The sequence below is a fragment of the Oryctolagus cuniculus genome, chromosome 11 (genome assembly GCF_051225735.1).
Source record: "Oryctolagus cuniculus isolate XC-2025 breed Fujian yellow rabbit chromosome 11, ASM5122573v1, whole genome shotgun sequence".
In the NCBI taxonomy this organism is placed as follows: domain Eukaryota; kingdom Metazoa; phylum Chordata; class Mammalia; order Lagomorpha; family Leporidae; genus Oryctolagus; species Oryctolagus cuniculus.
In genome coordinates, this window is record NC_142877.1 from 99904339 (window position 1) to 99930515 (window position 26177).

The 26177-nt window shown below is 39.8% G+C and overlaps 1 protein-coding gene across 1 annotated transcript in view; it reads left to right on the top strand.

Annotated features, from left to right (window-relative positions):
• Positions 1-26177, top strand: part of LOC138844413 (uncharacterized) — a 205134-nt gene that overhangs the window by 92413 nt on the left and 86544 nt on the right. The gene's annotated exons all lie outside the window — the stretch shown is intronic.

The following is a 26177-nucleotide window of genomic DNA, read 5'->3' on the forward strand; positions in this document are numbered from 1 at the left end:
GTTTGAGACCAACAGTTATTTCATTTTGTGTGCATTTTTTCAATTCAAATCTATCATTTTTCTTAAATCCAGTCCTTTTTGCTTTTACTCTAATTGTTTCATGGTGGGGATAATATATAGAAGAGACCAAAAGTAAAAATGCAAAAACTCACAGGGCACAAATGAGTAGCTGCCTGTCTACAGGTCTTAAGCTGCTCTCATTAAAGCTTAGTCGTCTCAGATGCCCAATGTGGCCAACTGAGGCCATCGGTTGTCCTGCTGTTAGCTCAGTAGCACCTTATAACAGCTTTTCTCGAGCCAAACGATATGAAGGCTGAATTGATTTCTAGGCTATTTTCCACTCTTGTTTACTCTAAAGTTTTAGTAAGAGGCTTAACGGATCTCAGATGTCCTTGTGTCAACAGACTTGGCTTCTTGAATGTGTTATTCCTTTGTGAGGAGAATCAGTTTCCATACATTTCATCTGAGTACATGTCATGGTAACATCTAAGAAGGTGGTTGGTTCTGGAATGTGGCTTCCCTCACTACCATGGAAGGCCAACATTAGTGGAAAGAAAAGTGTATCTGAACGCTGTAGGGGAAGTCATTGGGAATAGTGTGTTGCCAAATAATTTTCCCATGTTATAATCAGTTCAAGATGAAACAAGACAGAAAAAACTTCTGCATTACTGATAATAGTGGCATTAGAAAACTAACTTAGAAGGTAAGAGTACAGCTACAGAGGTTGGGAAGAGAGGAAGATATTTCAGGTAGTGGCTTCAGCACATGCAAAGACCCAGAGGCAAGCAAGAATGTGATGTGTGATTTGGGGAAGTAGAGAGCGACGAGACCGGAGAGAAGAACCAAGGGACTCATATGCCAGGAAAGGAATTTGGACTTTGAATTTCAGAGAATAAGGAGAGCTGGCTCTTTGAAATGATAATAATGATGGCATGTGCCTGTGGATACAACTTGGTGGCTCTAGCCTAGCCCAGCATAAGTCAAAACTGCTGCAAGCCTACGAAGAGCCTTCATTGGGAATTAGAAATGCATTTTAGGTGGATGATAGCTCAGTTGGTAATTGCTACATAATCAATGACTCTAAACACAGTGCATAAGACAGTCATTTTTTAATGTTCATTGATTCTGTGGATCAGGAACTCAGCATCTGCAGTGAAACTGGTCTCTGTGTGACAGTGTTTAGGGCATCCAATGAGAAGACTAGAAGGCTGGAGGTCATTCAACTGCTGGGGAATATCTGGAAATGTCATTACAGTTAGAATACTGCAAAATATTCCCTGAAAATGGAAGGAAAAGATAAGTTTGTTTTAGTACAGAAAATTTGAAAGTCTAGGTATATGAGGGGTCAAAAAGTTCATGGAAATGAGGTTTCACCTCAACCCGGTTAGAATGACTCACATACAGAAATCTACCACCAACAGATGCTGGTGAGGATGTGGGGAGAAAGGGACACTAACCCATTGTTGGTGGGAATGCAAACTGGTAAAGCCACTATGGAAGTCAGTCTGGAGATTCCTCAGAAACCTGAATATAACCCTACCGTTTTGACCCAGCCATCCCACTCCTTGGAATTTACCCAAAGGAAATTAAATTGGCAAACAAAAAAGCAGTCTGCACCTTAATGTTTATTGCAGCTCAATTCACAATAGCTAAGACCTAGAATCAACCCAAATGCCCATCAACAGTAGACTGGATAAAGAAATTATCGGACATGTACTCTATAGAATACTATACAGCAGTCAAAAACAATGAAATCTGGTCATATGCAACAAAATGGAGGAATCTGGAAAACATCATGCTGAGTGAAATAAGCCAGTCCCAAAGGGTCAAATATCATATGTTCTCCCTGATCGGCGACAACTAACTGAGCACCAAAGGGAAAACCTGTTGAAATGAAATGAACACTATGAGAAAGAGTGACTTGATCGGCCCTTGTCCTGACTGTTGATGTACAACTTAATACTTTATCCCTTTTAGTATTTTTTTTGTTCTACTTAATACTATTGGTTGAACTCTGTAATTAACACACAATTATTCTTAGGTGTTTAAATTTAACTGAAAAGTGATCCCTGTTAAATATAAGAGTGGGAATAAGAGAGGGAGGAGATGTACAATTTGGGACATGCTCAAGCTGACTTACCCAAATGGTAGAGTTAGAAATGTGCCAGGGGATTCCAATTCAATCCCATCAAGGTGGCATGTACCAATGCCATCTCACTAGTCCAAGTGATCAATTTCTGTTCACAATTGATCACACTGATAGGTCTAAGAGTCAAAGGGATCACATAAACAAGAATAGTGTCTGCTAATACTAACTGAAAGAATAAAAAAGGGAGAGAACGATCCAACATGGGAAGTGGGATACACAGCAGACTCATAGAATGGCAGAGTTCCTAAACAGCACTCTGGCCTCAGAATCAGCCCTTAAAGCATTCAGATCTGGCTGAAGAACCATGAGAGTATTTCAGGCATGGAAAGCCAAGACACTCTGGCAAAAAAAAAAAAAAACCTAAATGAAAGATCTCTGCGAGTGAGATCCCAGTAGAAGGAACAGGTCATCAAAGGAGGAGGTACCTTTCTCTGAAGGGAGGAGAGAACTTCCACTTTGACTATGACCTTGTCTAAATAAGATCAGAGTCAACGAACTCAAAAGGCCTCCATAGCCTTGGCAGCTCATGACAAGAGCCTAGGGTGATTACTGACACCATAAACAAGAGTGTCAATTTGTTAAGTCAACAAGACCTCTACCTTATACCTTATAAAAAATCAACTCAAATGGGCTGATCTAAATCTATGACCTGATACCATCAAATTCCTAGAGGAAAACATCAGGGAAAGTCTGCATGACATTGGTGTAGGCGAAGACTTCTTGTGAACGACCCCAGAAGCACATGCAATAAAGACAAAAATAGACAAATGGGATTGCATCAAGCTAACAAGCTTCTGTATTGTAATGAAAACATTCAAGCATTCAACAAAGTGAAGATGCAACCAAAAGAATGGAAGAAGATATTTGCAAACTATGCAACTGATGAAGGATTGATATCCAGGATCATAAAGAACTCAAGAAACTCAACAACAGCACAACAAACAATCCAGTTAAGAATCCAGTGAATAAGTGGGCAAAGGACATGAACAAGCATTTTTCAAAGGATAAAATGCAAAAAAGCCAAAAGACAGATGAAAAAATGCTCACGACCATTAGCCATCAGGGAAATGCAAATCAAATCTACAGTGAAGATTCTCTTCACCCCTGTTAGAATGGCTCTCAGACAGAAATCCATAGACAATAAATCGTGGTGAATATGTGGTGAAAAAGGTACCCTAATACACTGTGGGGGGGAATGCAAACTAATACAATTGTTATGGAAGACACTATGGAGATTCCTTAGAGATATGAAAATAGATCTATCATATGACTCAGCCTTCCCACTCCTGGGAATTTACCCAAGTGAAATAAACTCAGCATGTGAGAGAGTTATTTGTACCCCCATGTTTACTACAGCTTAGTTCACAATAGCTAAGATATAGAATCAACCTTGATGTCTATCGACCAATGACTGGATAAAGAAAATGTGGCATATACACACTGTGGACTACTACTCAGTCATAAAAAAATGAAATCCTGTATTTTGCAACAAAATGAGTGCAACTTTATGCTTAGTGAAATAAGCTAGTCTGAAAAAGATAAATATCATATATTTTCTCTGATACATGGCAGGTAATATAGAGTACCAAAAATGTATAAGAATGAAATGGACATTTTTGGGATAAGATTGCTGTTCTTAGTCCTTGTTTATATTCCTGTGGAACTATGGTCTTCCTACTTTTTACTTGTTGACTGTTATGATTAGTGGTGAATTAAGCTTTTGAATATAGAGTAGATTAAAATTATGTCCTTGTAAAAACTGATGAAGAGAATGGTGGGAGGGAGGAAGATTGGTGGGGAGCAGGGGAGTGAAGGAAATGTGGTTTGTCTTCTTGGAACTGTACCTATGGAATGCGTGAAATCTGTTCTCTTTATATGAATAAAAAAGTAAGGGATCAGATTCAAAGAGAATGAATCTGGGGCCAGTAAAGGGGCATGTCTGCCATGCTGGCATCCCATATGGGCCTTGGTTCAAGTCCTAGGTGGTCCATTTCTGATCCAGTTCCCTGCTGGTGAACCTGGAAAGGCAGCAGAAGATGGCCCGAGTGCTTGGGCCCCTGCACCCACGTAGGAGACTTGGATGAGGCTCCTGGCTTCTAGCATCAACCATTGTGGCCGTTTTGGAGATGAACCATCAGATGGGAGATCTCTGTCTGTCTCTCTTTCTGTAACTCTGCCTCTCAAACAAATAAATAAACCTAAAAAAGTAATCACATTTTTAAAAAACAATGAGAAACCAGAAGTGAACAATAGCCCTACTTGTTAGGAGGAGTGTTGAAGAATTTTTAAAACTGCTATAGCCTCATCAGAAAAAGATGCCACCTCTTGAAGACACACCCTTTCAGACAAGAAGAACAATACCCTAATCTCCAAACTAATGTAGCCCCACACTACAGTACACAGGTTGGGTTCAGCCTTACTCAGTACCCATATTCAGAGCCTGAGAAGTTTACTACTTGCACAGCTATACACAAAGGCCCTGGGCTCAGTAATCCTGCATTCTCACTTTCTCTCCTGTGTCAGAAACCCGCAGGAAATGTGTGTGTGTGTGTGTGTGTGTGTGTGTGTGTGATTGGCTTTGTTTAATGACAATGTTCTGTCATATGGATTGTGCCAGTTCTGGGCTTCCTGTGGTTGGCCATCTTCACATTATCTGTTACTGAATATTCTCTTGTCTACTTAGTCTCCCCTGCTCCCATCTCTCCCCGGAATATACTTCAAATAATACAAATAATAGGTATTGTTTCCAAAAGAACCAGTTTTAGTGATTTGTATTTCCTATCTTTCATCTTTTTTGGCAAATATTTTTAAAGTTTTTTTTTAAGATTTATTTATTTATTTGAAAGAGTTACACAGAGAGGGGAGGGTCAGAGAGAGAGAGAGGTCTTCCATCCGATGGTTCACTCCCCAATTGACCACAACAACTGGAGTTGCGCTGATCTGAAGCCAGGAGCCAGGAGCCAGGAGCTTCATCCAGGTCTCCCACACGGGTGCAGGGGCCCAGGGACTTGGGCCATCTTGTACTGCTTTCCCAGGCCATAGCAGAGAGCTGGATGGGAAGTGGAGCAGCCAGGTCTCCAGCCGGCGCTTCAGGCCAGGGCATTAACCTGCAGCGCCACAGTGCAGGCCCTTATTTTTAAAGTTATCATCCTCTTTTAAAATCTTTCAAATTTCAAATGCTGATTATTCAGAGAAGGCTTTAAAACAATTTAACTTTAATGATATATGTCGCTCCCCCTCTTTGCGGAGGAACGACACTAAACCCTGCGTTGTTCTTTTGTCTGCTCGGCCCTTCCCGGGTTTGCTGCTGGTTCTTCCCAGGTTGGCTACCGACCCTTCCAGCTCTGTGGAAGGGTGGTTCCCCCTGCCACTTTCCCCACTTCCACGGGGGAGCGGCACACTGCCGGCCGGCTCTCTCGGGGGCTGCTCAGGTGTTCCTTCAGATAGATGTTCCTGGTGCATGTTGTCTCTCTCCTCCTTTATAGTCCTCTTCCACCAATCCTAATTCTGTTACCCACACGCCGAGTATGCTGCTCTCCTCCAATCAGGAGCAGGATCAGCTCCCGCAGGTCATCACTCAAGTTGGCGAGAGGCAGCTGTGTAGAAGCTGTTTGCTCCCTTCTCAGCGCCATATTGTGGGAGAGCAGATGCATAGAATAAGTCTTAATTCCAGTAACTTAGTCTAGTCCGAGTTGCTCCCCACAATATATTACAATATGTTTGAACCTTTCCATAGACTTTCCTGGAGCAGCTGGGCAAGGAAATGAGTAAGAAGTCATGCCTGCAGTAAAATTGAGCTATCACTGGGTGAGGGAGAGGAAAATGTGTTAAGATCCCACATGTATGATTGTACCAAAGAAGGGATGGGATGGTGATGAAGAATTTGGGCTAACACAATGTCTTGAACCAGTTACCTGGTAAACCTGTTAGTCAAGAACAGCTTGGACACTGTGCAGATGGACAGGGAAGTCGGTGGGAGAGAGAATGGGGACATCATTTGGGGAAGAAAGGACATTCATCTAAATGGTATATTTGTGAGGAGCACACTGGGGGACTGGTTAGTAGTACGTATCCTATATTTTATTCTCTGATTACAAGTCACCAGGATCTGGAATTAGCATCTACTTATTCTGTATGTTTCACTGTCCAGCTAACAAGGTTACAATGGACTGAGCGTCCTCCTTTCCCTCACAGTTGTATGTTGAAGCCTTAATCTCAACATTATTGTATTTGAAGGTGGGGGCTTTGGGGAGGTAATTAGGTCATGAGTGTAAAGACCTTTTTTATGGGATCAGTGGTTTCATAAGAGTCCAGAGAATTAGCTAGCTGGCAGTCTGCATCATGAGGATCTGAGAGAAGCTGGCCATCTGCACCCTGGAAGAAGGCCCTCTTCAGAATCCAGCCATGTCGCACTCTCGCACTCTGTTCTTTGACTTCTGGCCCCCAAACTTTTTTTTGACAGGCAGAGTTAGACAGTGAGAGAGAGAGAGACAGAGAGAAAGGTCTTCCTCCCGTTGGTTCACCCCCCAAATGGCCACTACGGCCAGCGCGCTGCGCCGATCTGAAGCCAGGAGCCAGGTGCTTCCTCCTGGTCTCCCATGTGGGTTCAGGGCCCAATTGGGCCATCCTCCACTGCACTCCCGGGCCACAGCAGAGAGCTGGACTGGAAGAGGAGTGACCGGGACAGAACCAGCACCCCAACCGGGACTAGAACCTGGGGTGCTGGCGCCGCAGGCGGAGGATTAGCCCATTGAGCTGTGGCGCCGGCCTGGCCCCCAAACCTTGAGAAGTGAATGTTTTTGTTTCATTCTCCCAGTGTGTGATAACTTTTTAAAAAAGTTTTATTTTATTTATTTCAAAAGCAGAGTTGCAGAGAGAGGAGAGAGATCTTCCATCTGGTGGTTCACTCCCCAAATCGTCGCAATGGCCAGGGGTGGACCAGACCGAAACCAGGAGCCAGGAACTTCTTCCATGTCTCCCATGAGGGAAAAGGGGCCCAAGGACTTGAATCATCTTCTGCTGCTTTTCCTAGGCACGTTATCAGAGAGCTGTATTGGAAGTGAAGCAGTTGGGACTTGAACCAGTGCCTATATAGGATGCTGGCATCACAGGCAGCAGCTTTGCCCACTACACCACAGCGCTCCCCCCACTGTGATAATTTATCATAGCAACTGAGAGTGACTACAGTAGAGATGATTAATCAAATAGTGATTCCTAAGCAATCGCCTTTGGAACCAAAGTGTTTGTCTTTATTCTTTTGTGGGTCTCTGTGTCCTCTTTTCTTTTAGATTAGGAGGTCTTGACCGGTGTGATGGGGAATATTTAGAGAAATATAAATGACTTTGGAAGTCCTAAGTATAAAAACTGGCTTTAGATTGTCTGAATGCACTAAAAGTTCAAACAGCAAAAGAGTGGAAGTGTTTTAGACATAGAAAGATTCTAAATAGATTCATTTTTTTCATTACATATTAATTGTAAGGGACTGTTTTTAAAGCAAATGGAAAATTTGTGCAGGTAACATTTCGTGTTCCTAAATGCTGATTTTTGGAAACTCCCAAGTGAAGTCAGACAGACCTAGTATTTTCAAATGGGTGCGCTGGGGTTCAAACTAAGGTTTCTACTAATTTAGAGAGCCCTGTGGCTAAATTTCAGCTTCCTCTGGGAGTTCAGGTACTTCCCAGCTCAGAGAAGCAGTATTGTCTCAGATTTCTATTCCCTCAAGGAGTAGAAAAGGGAAGATTGCAGTGATCAGGTGCTGAAGTTACCAGTGTGATGGCAATTGAGGCTGGAAGGATCCTTTGTTATCTTGCTGTGGTTGCCTAAGGGTTGCCAAAGGGCCAATGAAATCCTCTTATTTGGACTGCCCTGCTATGTGCATTTCAGTGCATGGCCTCTTTTCCTTCAATCCACTCAGAAGGGTCTAATACACTGTTAGATTATTTGGCCACTGGACACTAGATGGCTTCCCTAATGGATCCATTTTTACCCTTCCACACTGTTTTTTTTTTTTTTTTTTTTAACCCACTTAAAGAAATGTGAAAAAAAGACTGTTTTATTTCAAAGTTCTGTTCTACTGTTCAATTGGATACACCATTATCAACTTGGGTTAAAAGCACTTTTTGAAGGATATGTTAATGTAATAGCACATCCCATCCAGTCAGGGCACCATTCTTTTATGTACCATTATGAAAAAGAAAACCCTGCCACTTAATTGCCAGGTATCAGATGCCATCAGTTGTCAAATTCATTATGATTTTAGAGATTTTAAAAGGCAAAAAATACACCTTAGAATTAATAAAATAGGTATACCTACCTTATGAGAGAACTTTAGAAAGTTCATGGCAAAGTAGAAGTAAAATGTAACTTTATTTTGGTGCAAAAATTTTAAATCCATGCCTGTTATTTTCATAATACACATTTTTCATGAACTTTTTGGAGACATCTCTGTGTATAGATTTCAATTTTTTTGCCAAGTAAATTTCATTTTTCATATTTTTGGAGTATCCTCTTACATATATATCATTTTATACAAATATAAAATTTTCAGTAGTTGTTTATCCTCCCATCCACCATTGCCGTGCATTTTCTGTTTGTCTGTCTCTCATGTATCATTTCCTATCTACCTATCATAATTAAATTATACATACTTATATAAAAAAGTATATCATACAATTAAATTCTATGACATGTAAAATTTATATTTACATGCTTATATAATCATGCAAACACAGATATCCACACATATAATCATGCATAACCTATGCATACACAGAAATAAATCAAAACTCTTAAGAAGTTTATCATTGTTTTATAATTATTTTTTAGAAGCATCCCCCTCTATATTTAGCTTGTTTCATTCCAAAACTGTATGGAAAGACTTTTTTTCTAATTTATGGAACTCTGATCATCCTTTTTTTTTTCTTTTAAATAGATTTATTTATTTATTTTAAAGTCAGAGTTACAGAGAAAGAAGGGGAGACAGAGAAAGAGAGCTCTTCCATTCACTGGTTCACTTTCCAAATGGCCAAAATGACCGTGCCTAGGCCAGGCTGAAGCCAGGAGCCAGGAGATTCATCTGGGCAGCCCACGTGGGTGCAGGGGCTCAAGGACTTGGGCCATCCTCCACTGCTTTCCCAGGCCATTATAAGGGAGCTGGATCAGAGGTGAAGCAGTCAGGACTTTAGCAGGCCCCCATATGGGATGTCATTGCTGACAGCTCTGGCTTAACGCACTGTGCCACAGTGCCGGCCCCTAATTCATTTGGATGGCAGTATAATCTGTGATGGAGACAATTGTTGAGTACTTACTTTGTTTCTATTTTGTTCTTATTTTTATTTTGGCTTTTACCTGCAATAAATATCTTGTAACGTTCTTATGTATTTGAGCTCTATTTCTTTTATATTTATTGATTTATTTATTTTTGACAGGCAGAGTGGACAGTGAGAGAGAGAGAGAAAGGTCTTCCTTTTCCATTGGTTCACCCCCCAGTGGCCTCTGCGGCTGGCGCGCTGTGGCCGGTGCACTGCACTGATCCGAAGCCAGGAGCCAGGTGCTTCTCCTGGTCTCCCATGCGGGTACAGGGCCCAAGCACTTGGGCCATCCTCCACTGCATTCTGGGGCCACAGCAGAGAGCTAGACTGGAAGAGGGGCAGCCGGGACAGAATCTGGGGCCCCAACCGGGACTAGAACCCGGAGTGCTGGCGCCGCAGGCAGAGGATTAGCCTGTTGAGCCGTGGCGCCGGCCAGAGCTCTATTTCTTAGGTTAGGTTCTCAGAAGGGGGATTTTTTTTTAGGTTAATGTGTATATTTTTATTTTGAATAGATGTGGACAGATTGTCAAGAGGTTTTTACAACTCCTATTTCCTTTTGAATACATTTTTTACTCCTGTACACACTTTCATCCTCTTTAATAAATATGAAATGGACATGTTAACACCAACAGTAGTGACTGCTACTCTCATATTTTGCCAATCTAATTAGTATAAAGGATATGTCATCTTTTACTTTTTCTGCACCACTAGTACCGTTAAACATCTTGGAATATTTTCTCGACATTCGTATAGCCAAATATGTCTATTTTACCTTTTATGGTCTGCAGGTTTTCAGTTTGGATAAGGAAGGTCTTCCTTTCCCCTCAACAATACATATAGCATCCCAGATTTTCTTGAAATACTTTTGTTCAGTATTTTTATCTTTATATCTTTAATGCATATAAAATTTGTTCTTTATAGGTATTGGTAGTCCAGAAAATTTTCTCCAGATGGACAACTAGGGTAATTTATTAATGACACTTTCATTTTTTTTTAACCCAATGAAATGAACTACCACTTTTGGCACATAGTAAATCCTCACTTGCCAGCATCTAATTTTTGATTTTCCATTATGTACCATTGATCTAAGTTAATATGATCATCTCTTTATACTGTGTTCTGATGTTTGGTAAAACAAGTCTCTCTTCCTTTAGATCTCCTTTTTGTTTTTTTTAATCCTTTACTTTTGGCAAATATTTCATAAATAATAGTATCACTGTAGCCAAAATTTTTTAAATGTCATACTGGAACTCTAATTGAAGTTATGTTGAAATTATAGATATAAAGAGGCCGGCGCTGCGGCTCAATAGGCTAATCTTCCACCTGCGGCACTGGCACACCGGGTTCTAGTCCCGGTCAGGGCACCAGATTCTGTCCCGGTTGCCCCTCTTCCAGGCCAGCTCTCTGCTGTGGCCCAGGAGTGCAGTGGAGGATGGCCCAGGTCCTTGGGCTGCTGCACCCGCATGGGAGACCAGGAGAAGCACCTGGCTCCTGGCTTCGATCAGCGTGGTGCGCCAGCTGCGGTGCACCAGCCACAGCGGCCATTGGGGAGTGAACCAACAGAAAAAGGAAGACCTTTCTCTCTGTCTCTCTTCTCTCTCACTGTCCACTCTGCCTGTCAAAAAAAAGAAATTATAGATATATAGAAAGATATTGATATAGACAGTTTCATAGAAACTGATCTCCCTTTCTGATCATGTGAACCAATTTTTAAAATGAGAGTGAACTAGTGCTTTCTTTCCCTATACTTTTATCACAATTCAGTACAATGGTAAAGCTAGATTTAACTAATGACGTTACCTCCATTTTCTGTGGCCTGGAGTGACACTGGAGTTATGTGTTCATGAGAACATTTTTAAATGCGTGATATTTTGGTTACATCAGTGCTACTGAAATACTAATATTCTTTTGTACTGGGAATCTAGAAATGTTTTAACATACAGCGATGTATGAGACAGTCCTGTACAACAAATTATTACTCCATCAAAAATGTCAATGGTATCCCAGTTGAAAAACACTGGATTTTAAAAACTCAATTGAAAACCTATTAGATCTCAGTGCTTCTTTATGGTGATTTTATGTTCTTTTTTGTTACAGCCTTTCAAACCCGTGTACTAATGTCTCTTTCCCCTAGGTTTAAAAGTATTCTTTCCATTGCTTCAAAATAGCTTGTGATTTTTCTTTTGATCCAATAATTTTCTTCTTTTTTTTAAAGATTTATTTATTTGAAAGGCAGAATTAGAGAGGGAGAAACAGACAGAGAAGACTTCCATCCACTGGTCCACTCCACAAGTGGCTGCGATGGCATGGCCGGAACTGAACTATCTAAGCCAGAAGCTTCTTACAGGTTTCCCCTGTGAGTTTGGGGGCCCAAGGACTTGGGCCAGCCTCTGCTGCTCTTCCAGGTGCATTAGCAGGGAGCTGGATCAAAACTGGAATAGCTGGAACTCAATCTGGTGTCCATATGGGATGTTGGTGTAGCAGGTGGTAGCTTTACCTGCTATGCCACAGCACCAGACCTCAATTTTTGCTTCTTCCTACCTTCTTTTGGGAAAGAGAAAAGCTAACTTCTTGGCTTTGTCCTCTAAATCTTTTTTATTTTCTCTTGGTATTTTTTTCTTTCTTTTTTAAAAGATTTATTTATTTATTTGAAAAGTAGAGTTACTGAGAGGATATTCCATCTGCTGGTTCACTCTCCAATTGGCCACAACACTTAGGCTGGACCAGGCTGAAGCCAGGAGCCAGGAACTCCATATGGGTCTCCTGTGTGGGTGACAGGGACCCAGATACTTGGGCCATCTTCTGCCTCCCTAGGCACATTAGCAGGAAACTGGATTGGAAATGAAACAGCTGGGACTTGAACCCACGTTCCTAAGGTACACTGTCATCCGGTGGCAGTCCATTGCAGGTGCCAGCCTCTTCTTTTAATATTTGTAACATTTTATATTTTTAATCTCTATTTTTATATTTCATCACTTTATATCTTGTGTTTTGAAGTTTTCTCAATTTAGTTACTTATTTTGTCTTTAAAGATCTACTATTTATTTGAAAGAGTTACAGACAAAGAGAGATCTTCCATGTGCTGATTCCCTGCCCAAATGGCTGCCATGGCCAGGGCTGAGCCAGGCCAAAGCCAGGAGCCAGGAGCTTCTTCCAGGTCTCCCACATGGGTGTAGGGCTTGGGCCATCTTCCCCTGCTTTCCCAGGTGCATTAGCAGGGAGCTGGATCAGAAGTAGAACAGCCAAGATACGAACCAGTGCCCATATGGGATGCCTATACTGCAGACAGCAGCTTAACCTACTGTACCACAGCACTGGCCCCACTTACTTACTTATTAATTGACTTTCTTTTCCAAGTCAGTAACTTGGATATTAACAATAACCATTCATTATTTAAATTCATCTATTGGATTATTTGAAAAATCAGTCTTTATTTTACTTCCTATACTGCTTTTTGTTCTTTAATTGTGATTGCTCTTATTACAATATTCATATACATATTTACATCATCATCATTTGTATTCCTTGAAAAAAAAAATTGCATTTTTCTCAACGTGGTTTCTGTTTGCTCTAACTCTCCGATTTGTAAAATTTTTTTCATGCATCCCTCCCTCCTTCATTTTTTGATATCCTTCCAGGGAATGAGGTCTGGTCGTTAGAGATCTGAACTGGTAGCACGTCAGGCAGTGATTGAAGGCGATGTGGTCTCTGTATTGTGGGCAGGCAGTGGCTGTCAGCTACCCAGAAGGCCTCCTTCCCAGAAGGAAGCCTCCTGTCCCAGTTCCTGTTCTTTAGGGCCGGGGATAGGGAGCGCTAGTCCTAGCTGCTGACTTTTTACCTACTACTTCTTGTCCAAAGAGCCCAGGCTTGCTGATGGGGCCTTAGAACCCACTGAGTTCTGTGGTTCATGTTCTTTCCAAACTTTTGGGATCAAAAGTTATGTTTTTCAGGCCTAGATTTCTTTTGAGGTTAGTCCTCTACAATGTCCTGCTCCTCCAGCCGCTGTGGAGAAAACGTCACCTCTTTTGGGGACTCCCTCACCTCACTCAGCAGTCATTTGACTCAGTAATGACATAGCCGCTTGGGTTAGGAGCACAGCTAGGACTAAGCTCAGCAGGGCTGCCATATTTCAGAATCTCTAGAGGCCTGTTTTCAAATGATTATGTTATAAACCTGCAAATTCTTAACAACATCCAAAGTTTCCTGGCTTTTAAAATTAGAACAGGTAGTCAATGTAGGCTAGCCTTGTTCTTTGCCTTAATGCACATTGGCAATGAGAGCTTAAATGCCAAATGATTTTTTTTTTTCCTTTCCCATGTGTGAGACCGAGGAGCATTTATTGTAAAAGTTAAACAGAGTGACAGCTTGCCTTGGCTGATGTCTAAGAGTTCTTGACTGGGCTGCTTTCCTTTCTTCCATAATAAGTAGTTAATAGAAATTCACTGACCTGCAGTGCAGACTTAATTTATCGCGTATATCAAGTTGATTTAACAGGAATGGAATGTGGTGGAACAATAGCTTCCCTCTCTCCCCACCTCTTGGTGATCCTCTGACATTCGTTTGGAAAGAAAATCAGATTTAACACCATGTAGAACCTTTGTGATTTTGAATAATTGGACTGTTTGAAAAAAGTATTTAATCAACGGCAATCATCTGTTTATTTGAAAAACTGTTGGGTCTGGGGCAGTAGTATTTGCCTTTAAAATTCACTTGCAGCAAAGACAGAAGTGGCTGAGTACACTATGTACTTTACACTGTATAAACGAGAAAGCAAAAATCCTGAACTGCTTCTTTCTTTCATGGCATGTTCTCTATTTAGAAAATCTTTAATTAATTTTGTGTGAAAGCAGACGGTTAGAGGATTTAAACAAGCAGAAAAACATCTTGAGTTCCCTCCACATACAAAATGGGCAAAGTGAAAATGGTCAGCTGATTAAAAGTAGTCATCTTGAAATCCGCCATTATAATGAGATGTAAATAACAACATGCACAAATCCTGGTCATTTAAGAAAGTTTGCACATTGTTTTTCCATTTGAAATGCATTACCTCCCTCCCCAACTTTGTTCTCTTGAGACATCAGCCATTTAAAAGCATGATATTGGAACTAACCCAGCATCACTTTTAATTAGCACAGAAATGCTAATTATACTTTTTCTGTGTGATGCTTAATACGAGCTGTCAGGGCTTTGCATTTTTCCCATCAGTTGCAGTGAAGTACACAGGATCACCAGACTCACTTTACAATGATGAAGGCCAATACATCCAAACTGATTAGTATTTTTTAAACTACAAGGAGTCTTCTAGAAGATGCATAAAAATAATGGCATCAAAGTGCAAAAGTAGGTTTTTTATTCACTCTAGCAAAGCGTGATTTCACAATCATTCAATTTGTGATCTGTGCAAATGAAATTTCTTGCTATTGAATCACTGAAAATATATATAAAGCTTGATTTTGGATGAAAGCTTTTTGCAAGGAACAGCTTTTTTTTTTTTTTTTGAAAAGCAAATTGTTATCCTCTCCATTTTATTATGTTAAAGGCTTTGAATTTCAGATGTTCTGAGACTACCTGTGTTCTTGGTGTGATTTTTTTTTAAAAGCTAGATCTAGAGATGTGATAGATATTGTTCTTTAATAAAATCTGTTGCCAACTATAAATTTAATTAAGTTGATTTTAGTTACCAGACAATTAGACTTAATCCCTTTCAATATTCAAACACATAACCTACCTCTCCATCTCCCAAAACAAAAAACACATCCAACTATAAAATCTGAGCATTAGATTTTTACCAAGATTTTTCTCAGAACCAGAGTGAGAGTTTAAATGACTGTTAAAATCTATACTTGTCATATAATTCTTGGATTATAAATAACAAAAAAGTGATTGTTTCTATATTACATCAAGCTTTATTAAGCTTTTTTTTTTGTTTTTTTTTTTAAATTGATGTAATTAGCAGTAAGCCAAAAATCTGCTAGGAAAAATTCAACAAAATTTTGTATTTTGGGAAAGTGGGTATTTTTTTTTCTCAGCTCCAATAAATTCTGTGTAACTTTAATTCTCTTGGACAAAGTGATGAATTATTGTTTAAAGGTCTGAATTGCAAAATATTACAAAAGAAATTGAATTTGATGGCTTTTGGTACACTTGGCCTACTGTATAATGATAATAACAGCAGCACAGCAGTGTGCACTGTAATATTTATTAACTGCCTGCTATGATGCTGGCACCGGATGATGTGCTTAACACAAGAACCATAGTAAGGAAAGGCCATTTTTCTCTCTACTTTCTTGTTGAGAACAACATGGCTTTGAGCATTATGGACCTTGGCCAAGGCTTCACAGCTAGCAAGGGCAAGGGTGGTTCACACCAAGGCTGTCCAGTGCTAAAGCTTTCTGTGAACCATTGTACCATATGAAGGAATTTGTGTGTTTCTAGTGAGGTGGGGAAAAATCCTAAAAGGTATTTATCTTCTGAAATCAGGTTTAGTATGATTCCCTTGATCTCCATGCAAGTGTATGACTTACTTGGATCAATTCTCATAATTACTGTTGTGGTAACTGCTGTATTATCTTCCTTTCCACTTTGCAGGTAAAAATGCTGGGGTGAGCATTTTGCAACGCAGTTAAAACATTGCTTGGGACTCCCACATCCCACACCAGCGTACTAGTACAATGTATGGCTCTGCTCAGATTCCAGCTTCCTGCTAATGCAGACTCTGGGGGGTAGTGATGATGCTTGGGTCTCTGCCACCCATGTGAGAGACCTAAATTTAGTTGCTGACTTTTGGCTTTGACCTGGCATAGTATTGGCTGTTGTGGGCACTTGGAAAATGACCCAAAGAATGGGAGCACGCATGTGTATTCTCTCTCTCTCTCTGACTTTCAAATAAAGTAAATAAACAATTAAAAAAAATAAACACACTGAGAGACAGGGAAATTGAACAGTTTATTCAATGACTCCAGGTAAAACCAGAATAAAAGAAAGATTCAAACTCAGATAATTAGTCCCCAAACTTGTAGTCTTTCATTCTTATTCTCTCTGAGGTCTTTTCTCGATTTTTATATCTGTAAAATTGGGAATGGCTTCCTTATTTATAGGACAAGGAAAAACAGGTGGAATCATGAATATTAAATCACTAAAATTAAGTGCAAAACAATATAAAAGGTCTTGATATTTATTAGCATGATTTTTCAAAATTAGTATTCATTTGGTGAATATTTCTACCCAAGATGTTTCAAAAAGTGATTATAGGCCAGCACCGTGGCTCACTTGGCTAATCCTCTGCCTGTGGCACTAGCATCCTGGGTTCTAGTCCTGGTTGGGGCACCGGATTCTGTCCCGGTTGTTCCTCTTCCAGTCCAGCTCTCTGCTGTGGCCCGAGAAGGCAGTGGAGGATGGCCCAAATGCTTGGGCCCTACACCCGCATGGGAGACTAGGAGGAAGCACCTGGCTTCAGATCGGCGCAGTGCGCCGGCCGCAGCGTGCTGGCCCTAGTGGCCATTTGGGGGGTGAACCAACAGAAAGGAAGACCTTTCTCTCTGTCTCTCTCTCTCTCACTGTCAAACTCTGCCTGTCCAAAAAAAGCGATTAGAAACTTGCTACCCAAATTGGACATTAAAGATAAAGTTAATGGAAAAATCAAGTTTGAGGAAAAGAGGAGACAAGGCAACAAATAATGACAAATCGTCTAATAGCCGAGACAAAAAGGTGAAACCAGATTACATGGTTTTATGAAAAAAAGAGAAAATAAAACATTTTCCTAGGAGAAAGAAAGTTTTTCCCTGCTAATATATCTAAAAAATTATATTGGAGCTTCTAGAGTGAACATAATGATCAATGGTTCCACAGAGTAAGCCATTTGATTGATTACAATATCATCATTTTTACTTTTTCACCTCGTGTCATGGTAGAGATATTAAAGAGTCATGAAACCTTCAAATTTGGTCAGCAGGAGGGAAATGTTGTAGACTATAAGGATATAGATAATTTAAGACTGGATAACCATCCCTTAAATTGTCAAAAATTGACTGTATTTCAAAAGAAGACCCCCTAAGTGTGCCAGATAGATCTGCCATGGCTGCGATGCTGCTAACCAGCAGGTCATTTCACACTGATGCCGGGTGAGGGGCGATGTGGGATACATCATTAGACAACTTGATGCAGTTTCTCCTCTCCTCCTGGGCCCAGTTTTAAATTAGACACAACATATTAATACAGAGGGTGTATCAGAATATAGTTAAGGGAAACACATGTACTCTGTAGAATATTTAGAAAATAGAGAAAAATATAAAGAATATAGTCAACATCAACAAAATTACCATCATTCTTATTTTTTTAATATTTATTTTCTCCCAGTTCCTTACTGTCCTTCTCAACTTTCTGTAAGTAGTGATATAGATGTAGAAGTGACATAGGTATAACACAGGCATGATATAAATACAAGCGTGCATTCATACACACGCACACACACACACACACACATTCAGAACCTCAGAGGAGTCGTGTACCTTTATCAAGGCCCCAGAGCTAGTAATGACAAACACGGAGGTCAAACCTATTTCTGTCTGACACTAAATCCTATTCTCATAGTCATTAGTCTGTATTTTGAATGTGTCAGTTTATTGGACACAGATAATTTTATGAAGGTAGAGGATGAACTGCTTAATACTCCATATTCTGCTTTTCCTTCCCCAGTCACCTGATGTTGAAAACAGTATTTCAGGTCATTAATATTTTTCTAAAAATGATTTTTGATATTAATATTCTATTGTAGACCATTATTTATCTAGTAATATCATTATCTTAAATCTTTAGTTTTCTAATATTGACAAGTTATCATTTATCACTAATAAAGGAGAGAGTGGTAAGCTCAGCTTGTATTTATCATAGAAGTCTTCATTGAAGAAGACACTTGGGCTAGATCTTGAAGTTGCGTGGGAGTTGACCAGTAGTACCTGTAAGAGAACATACCCAGGATGGGAAGGAAAACTCGTGGATCCCTGGAGAACTGAAAGTTGCTTGGTGTAGCAATATAATAGTGAAAATGTTGGACTTTGTTTTCAAACACATCCTGTCTGAGGTTTATTGGCTTTGCCACTTACTAGCTGTGTGACTTTGGATAATTAGTTTGCCTAACCTTTCCAAGGCTGGATTTTCTTATATATAAAATGAAGATTATAATACAATTGTCACAAGGGCACAGAGAGTTGTTTGCATAGGTCCTATGCCTGAATGAATTAAAGAAATATTATTTCTTTGTTAATATTAGTATGTTTATCAGCCACCTTTGGATATGTTATAGGAAGTGATTAGAGATGAAGCTGAACAATCCAACAGGGCCTTAAATATTCTCATCCTGCAAAGGGTATGACATTTATATTACATGAAATTACTTTGAAAACTTTTGAAAAATTGAATTAAAAGAGAAGTTTATTTGGTGCAAAACAGTGTTTTGAAATCCATACACAGTCTTTCATATATTCTGTGAACCTTTAGAAGCACCATCATATGTAGTCTGGCCTTGGTAGACTTTTTAAATTTTAATGTTAATTTTTAGAAATTCATTTATTTATTTGAGACAGGATATGAGAGAAAGAGAGAGAGAGAGAGAGAGAGAGAGAGAATGAATCACTATGAATGAATAGATATGAATCTTCCATCCTCTGGCTCACTCTCCAAGTGGAAGCAGTAGCCAGGGCTGAGCAGCCTGAAGTCTAGAATTCCATCCCAGTATCCCATATTGGTGGCAGGGGCCAAATATTTGGGCCATCTGCTGCTGCTTTCCCAGGCACATTAGTAGGGAGCTGGATTGGAAGAAGAGCAGCCAGGACTCTAACTGGCACTCGAAATGGGATACTGATATCAGATCTGGCAGCTTAACCTACTGCACCAAACACCAGCCTTGGTAGACGTTTAAGGTAGGAAATACCATGATCAGATTTGAATTTCAATGTTGATACAGGATTTTAAGTAGGGTCATTGTAATTCAGGTGAGACACCCTGAGGGCTTAAAGTAGGTCCTAACGGTGGAATCTGAGAGGCGACAAGGAAGGGGAATCACTGGAACTAAGCACTTCTTTGAATCAAGAGGTGAGCAGAAGAGGCATGCAGGGTGATATAGAAGATACCTGACAGTTGTTTCTGCCAATACAGTGTTCCTCTCTGCAGTTTTCAAAAATACTGCTCATCCCCATTCAGTCCATTCCCTGGCCCCATGCATCCAACGTGTAGGCAGATGACCCAACAGTTCCATATCTTTGACCACAGTGACTGCTCCAGGAGTGGGCCCTGAACAAAATTGATCTAAACAGACCAGGGCTCCTACCAAATCATCAGGAAGGAGAAACTGTTTCTTTGGAACTAATGCTAAAAGGGTAAAAGCTCAGTGCACCCAATCTAGAAAGGAGACAGCAATGGAGAGGAGCTGAGAAAGAAAGAGCATGATTTAAAAAAATACTAATAATTTAGCACTACATAGACATAGAATCTCTTATGGGCATCAGAGTTAAGTGATTCAATAAACTGTTTTCCAGTCAAGCTGACTGTAGTTGAATTTGTTTCACTTGTAACTAAAGTTTTGATGAATTGATCCCCAAGTGATCCTCAAATCCCAAATTGATTTGCACCTGTGTGCAGGTGAGTCCCAGAGTTTTGCCTTGTATAATTGGATGGATTAACCAATATGTGAAGCACAGAAGAGGAGATCCAGTAGAAACATGATAATTTTGGTTCAGAGAATGTTGAGCCTGTATTCCTTATGGGGCTTGCATATGGAGATATCTGATAGACACTGGATAAATGAGCCTGAAACTTAGAAGACAGATCAGAACTGGAGAAACAGAGTTGGATCCCTCACATTTTGTGGTTATGAAAGAGTTTATTTCTCCTTGAAGTTCCTTTTTGGGGGCAAGTCTGCCCCCCATGGCAGACTCTTAAGTTATACAAAGTTACTTTGAAATGTTCATGGAAAATGTATTTTATGAAAAAGCTATGTGTGGATTTCAGAAATTTTTGCATCAAAATAAACTGATTTTTAGTTCCATTTTCCATGAACTTTTTGAAGTACCTGCACATTAGTAAACTATAATGAAAAAAGGCAGCAAATAGATACCATGTTTAGGATTATTTTGTGATGAATATACTTTTTTGTCCAATTGATGTTTATATGTGTAACACTCTTAATACAATAGTAGTGCCATCAAGTATTTAAGTTACCAGTTTTTCTTCTCAGGATAAATAAAACATGTATTTTGAATGTCACCTTGTGATTTGGTAGGGGGGGTCACAATATTGCATAGAATGCATAAAACAAGACAAAATGTTGTGAGCCTAACCACTTTTAGGATGGAGGTACTGTAAACAGGTAAGTTGGTAAAAAGACATTTATAAATCTGGTGTTTTGGAATAACATGGCTACTCAAATTGAAGAAAATAATTTATGCCTACCCCTGGTCCTAAGTTGAATATCCATCCAGCCAATGGCTATGGATCACGTAGCTCTGTGATTCATGAACATTGGTCCCTGGATGTTTGGCATGTGGATCATCTGCGGAGCCTTTTAAATCCACAGGATTTTGGATCCCAGTTCCAAATAATAGGATTTTTCAAATTGTATGTCTAGGGCCCTGTGTGTTCCCAGGTGACCAGTGTTTGGCCATGTTTGAGAATGACTTGGTAGTGGTAAGATATATAGGTGTATTCCCGCTTATGTGTGCTTGGGATGGTTGTTTTAATTCTTTGGGTCTTTGTTTTCTCATCGGTAAATTAAGGGGCCTACGTATGATGATCTTTGAGTTGTGCCTCGGGTTTATGAGAGTTTGTGGTGGAAAGAATTTATTTTTCTTTGAAGTTCTCCTGATTTGGGGGCAAGGCTGCTCCCGTGGCAGACACTTATGGCTATACTTTGAGTTCATGGAAAATGCATATTATGAAAACAGGGATTATGAAAAAGCTATGCATGAATTTCACATTTTTTGTAGCACAATAAACTTATCTTTTAATTCCAGCTTTTCCATGATCTTTTAAAAACATCCTCATTAATAAATTATAAAGGAAATAACAAGCAAATAAATACCACATATAGAACTGTTTAGGAGTGAATTTCATTTCACTGAACCAGCTTGGTTTTTCATTACTCATCTGTGAATCTCACTAAACCCTTCCACCTTATAAAGGAGATAAAATAGAGAAAATCCAAACACTGTTTCAACAGCTTTTTTTTTTTTTTTTTTGCCAACAAGATGGGAGTGTCTCAGTGTGTAACACTAAATATAGCGAGCTATGTTGCATGTAATTTAATCCTTAAGCATGCATCAACCACTTCAAGTTATTTTCTATACACTTAAAATGATAAAATGGTGAGCAGAATTTTCTTTAGCTTTCTGTATTTTGTTATTGTATATGGTGCAATTCCCACAGGAGAAAGCATCGTGATTTTTTTTTCCTTTGAAAATCAAGCTCATGCAAAGTGACAGGTTTAGAACATATTTCTGAATCAAAGAATGACCATTATAGGACTTGATCATACAAGTTACTCCCCTAACTACCATTTATTTGTGCTAAAATTGGCTACATTCCTGATGATAATTCTGCAAGACAGCAGTAGGATATGATTCGCCTTCCCACTGTTTGATATAAATCTCCACTGATACGAATTGAGTTCAGCTGCAGTGAACTTAAATGCTAATGTTGAAAACATAAGGCAGCCTGCTGTTTCTTTTATACCAGAAAGTTTTAACTTCTGCAGTCTTCTGTATTCCATTGCATCCCCCCTGCCTTAGGTTAGATCAAATTAGAGCCACTCCATTTCTGTCTGAAGGATGAAATGTGCAAACTTGATTTACATAACTCAAAATGAAAAAGGAAGAAGGAATTAATCGTAAGCATGGGTGTACCACTCTTGTCCTTGAATAAAACACTATAGCAGTCATGGGAAAATGGCCAGTGAATAACATTTATCAGCTTGCAAAGCAGTATTTGTTAAACATAACGCTCTGTACCCAGTACTGTGTAAAGCAATTTAAGGTGTAGAAAACAATAGTCAAAATAATGGAACTTATCAAATGTTCACTATGTGGCAGGCTTTAGAAAGCATTTGATAGTTGTTATCCCATGGAATCCCCAAAACAACCCTATGAAATAGGTGCCTTTTATGATACTGGTTTTTCTGATTGGAGAAACTGAGATCCAAAGAGATTTTTCAAAACATTGGCCAAGAACTGCAAAAACCAGAATCAAGCACAGATGTCCATATTTTTGGTGTTTGATGTTCCCTGGCTTAAAGGAGTTTAAAATGTAGTTGGGAATACAAGGAATATAGCTCTTCTGGAAGAGATCCAGCATTGTAAGATATGCATAAAACAAAGGGATCAGGCATCGGGTTCCCTTCCTGATCGTGTGTAATGTGTGAAACTAATTCTAAACTGAGAACATGAATCAGATATAAAAACAAGAACAGGGAAGCACAGTTGATTCAAGTGTACAATACTGACCTTCACACACTTCCCTTAATCTTATATAGATGCACCTTTCTTGTTTTACTTCTTCTGTCCTGATTCAGAATTGACTCAGGGATGTCCCTAATATAGGGTGTGCCTGGAAACTTAGATGTTCAATGTGGCTGATGTTCTGAACTTGAAAGAGAAAGAGTGTTATAAATTGAGAGTGAAGTGGCTGGCTAGGGCCAGATGGTGTGGCCATTGAAGTCAGAATAAAGAATTTGGTCTACATCCTAAGAGGGTAGGGGAATGACATGCTCAGAATTACTTTTTGACAAGAACATTCTGGATAAGGGATGGTGAATAAACTGAAATTGCAAGATCAATACATGTGAATGATTGTGGGGAGCAACTCAGACTAGACTAAGTTACTGTAATTAAGACTTATTCTATGCATCTGCTCTCCCACAATATGGCGCTGAGAGAAAGAGACCAAACAACTTCTACACAGCTGCCTCCAGTTCGACCAATAACCTGCAGGAGCTGATCCTGCTCCTGATTGGAGGAGAGCAGCATGCTTGGCGTGTGAGTAGCAGAGTTGGGATTGGTGGAAGAGGACTATAAAGGAGGAGAGAGAGACAATATGCACCAGGAACATCTAAGGGGAACATCCGGATAACATCTGAGCAGCCCCCGAGAGAGCCAGCTGGTGGTGTGCCGCTCCCCCGCGGAAGTGGGGAAAGTGGCAGGGGGAACCGCCCCTCCACGGAGGTGGAGGGGTTGCCAGCCAACCCGGGAAGGACCAGCAGCAAACCCGGGAAGGGCCGAGCAGACAAAAGAACAGCGCAGGGTCTAGTGTCGTTCCACTGCAAAGAGGGGAAGCGACAAATGATGGTAGTGGCTTAAAGTTGAATTAAGATGGAATGAGGGGTGGACATAGTGGTGTAGTGATTTAAGCCACCACTTACAATAATGGCATCTAGTATTGTAGGGCCAGTTTGAGTTGCAGCTGTTCCACTTCTAATCCAGCTCCTTGCTAATGCACCTGAGGAAGCAGTGGATGATGGCCCAAGTACTTGGGCTCCTGTCACTAATGTGGGACATCTAGGTGAAGTTTTATCTTCTGGTTCTGACCTGGCCCAATCCTGCCTCTCTGGCTTCATGGGGAGTGAACTAGCAGATGGGAGATATCTTTCTCTCCATGTCTCTCCCTCTCTGTCATGCTCTACCTTTCAAATAATAAATAAATCTTTTTCAAAGAGACAGAACGAATTAGTCCTATTTGGGAAGTGTTTAGAAAATGGATCTATAGAATGCTGGCTTATGATTTCATTATCCCTTAAACATTGCCTCTGTCATAAAGTCATTTAATGGTACTCAATCTGTGGATACTTTCCTGTATTATTTTTATTTGAAAGCATCCTGGTAGTTTGATCTGTTGAATTTATTTTATTTCTTTATGTGAGAGAGAGACACAGAGTTCCCATCTACCAATTCACTCCCCATAAGTCCACAGTGGGAAGGCATGGGAGCACAGCCAGGATCCAGGAACTTAATCCAGATCTCCCATGTGGGTGGCAAGGACCCAATTACTTAAGCCATCATCACTACCTCCAAGGGTCTGCATTAGCAGGAAGCAGCAATCAAACCCAAGTACACCTGTGTGGGACAACAGCAGCCTAACTAGCATCTTAACTGCTAGTCCTTACCCTGTGATGTCTTAATTTTTAAAACCCCATTTTTCCTTTTACCTATTTGCCTTCTCAGTAATCTGTTACGAACTGTTTCTCTATATTTTAACCAATCATAATGGAAGTCATCAGGGTTGATCCTGGGATTGCTTCCCTTCGCTTGCTTTTGTGTAGTGTCAACACTGTTCTCCTCGGTGATTTTATTGCCCATTTGCTACCGACTCACATGTGTATGTCTGAGGCCTAGCTCTCCCTGAAGTTTCAGCATGTGAATGTCTACTTGATAAGCTCATTTGGAGCTCTAACAGATGTTTCAGTTCAACGTATCAAAAATTAAATTGTCAACTCCCAACCTTTGCACTACTACAGTCAGTAGCTATACCATCCACCTGGGTGCTTAGGTAAGAAGTCAGTAATATTCCTGTTTCTTTCCTTTAATGAATGTACCCAGTCTGTTAGGAAGATCTTTCAGGTCTACATCCTGATGCATCTTTGTGTCAAACACTTCCTTCTGGTTTCCCCAACTCTACTCCAAGCAGGATTTTCTTTCAAACTATTTTTTTCTTTTTTTAAAATTTTATTTAAGGTTTACAAATTTCATGCATTTCATATATAGAGAGCTTTAGAAACATATTGATACTTCCCACCCTACACTCCCTCCTGCTCATGCTCCTAAGGCTTCCTACTCCTTCTTCTCCTATTCTCTTTCTTAATTTTTACAATGATCTACATTAAGTTTACACTGTACTCAAAGATTAACCCTATAGTAAGCAAAGAATTCAAGTAGTATGAAGAAAAAAACACTGTTCCTCAACAGTAAACAATCATTAAATCTCAAAATTTCAGTTTCACTCGGTAGGTATTACATTTTTGGTATTCTATTAGTTACTACAGATCAGGGAGAACATATGTTGTTTGACTTTTTGGGACTGGCTTATTTCATTAAATATAATGGCTTCCAGATGCATCTATTCTGTTGCAAAAGACATGATTTCATTCTTTTCTACTGCTGAGTATTATTCCCAAGTGTATATATACCGTAATTTTTTTTTATCCAGTCTTCAGTTGATGGACATCTAAGCTGATTCCATATTTTACCAATTATGAATTTTGCTACAATGAACATGGGAGTACAGATAACTGTTTTTCCTGCTGATTTTATTTTGTTTGTGTTAATTCCCAGGAGTGGGATTGTTGGATCATATGGTAGATCTATTTTCAGCTTTCTGAGGTATCTCCATACTGTCTTTCATTACGGTTATACTAGTCTGCATTCTCACAAACAATAGATTAGGGGACCTTTTTCTCCACATCCTCACCAGCATTGATGGTTTGTTGCTTTCTGTATGAGAGCCATTCTAACGGGGGTAAAGTGAAACCTCATTGTGCTTTTGATTTGCATTTCCCTGATGACTAGTGATCCTGAGCATTTTCTTCTCTTGACAAATGCCTATTCAATTCCTTTGCCCATTTCTTAACTAGATAGTTGATTTCATTGTTGTTGAGTTTCTTGAACTCTATAAATTCTAGGTATTCATCCTTTATCTGTTGTATAGTTTGCAGATATTTTCTCCCATTCTTTCAGTTGCCT